Genomic DNA, 984 nt, shown 5'->3' with positions numbered 1-984 from the left:
GACAGTTGCACTAAGTGAGGAGTACAACGCTATACTTCAGAAAAATTTTCCTCGAAAACTTAAAGATCATTGTAGCTTTACAATTCCTTGTGTAATTGGAAAGAGATTATGTGGAAAAGCTTTATGTGATTTAGGATCGAGCATTAATGTGATGCCTCTATCTATATTTAAAAGGTTAGGTTTAGACGATATTTCCTCCACTACTATAATTCTTTAGTTAACTGATCGATCTATCATTTATCCAAAAGGGATTATAGAAGACGTGCTTGTTAAAGTGAATAAATTTATCTTTCCTATGGACTTTATTGTATTAGATATTGAGGGAGATAAAGAATATTCCATTATTTTGGGGGAGAACTTTTCTTATTACTGGACAAGCTATGATAGATGTGCAAAAAGGAAAGTTAATTATGAATATTAATGACCATGAAACCACTTTTGATGTTTTAAAGGCTATGAAATATCCAGTTGAGAGAAAATTTGATGATTGTTTTCGAATGGATGAAATTAATTTTCTAAGTAAAAACTATTTCCAGAAAAGTTTTAAAAATAAGTTAATAGATGAGATCGAAATGGGCTTTCATGATGAGTCTAAAATGTTGTTTAAAGAAGACTGTATGTATGTTCAGGAGAGGTGTGAAATGATGGACGTTACTAAAAATAGTAAACTTTTAAAAAAAAATAGTAAACTTTTAATTCCATCTGTTGAAAAATCTCATGACCTTAAAATGAGTTTACCTTATACAATTTTAAAGCCTATTTATTTAGTGAATTCATATACACCACAAGTCTCTATATCTTCATATTCGACTCAATCACAAGATGAACCTGAATTGAATGATGAAATCAGTAAAAGATCTCCTATGAAAGAGTTATTCAAAGTCACTGAATGACATATTCCGTGGTATACGAACAAAATGAATGAGATTCTGATGCTGGGGCAGATTATTAATGCAATTAACAGTTACCCCCCAGAGATTTTAC

Source organism: Phalaenopsis equestris, unplaced genomic scaffold (assembly GCF_001263595.1).
Source record: "Phalaenopsis equestris unplaced genomic scaffold, ASM126359v1 Scaffold001221, whole genome shotgun sequence".
In the NCBI taxonomy this organism is placed as follows: Eukaryota; Viridiplantae; Streptophyta; class Magnoliopsida; order Asparagales; family Orchidaceae; genus Phalaenopsis; species Phalaenopsis equestris.
The sequence above is the reverse complement of the archived record's forward strand: the minus strand, read 5'-3'. Positions refer to the sequence as shown.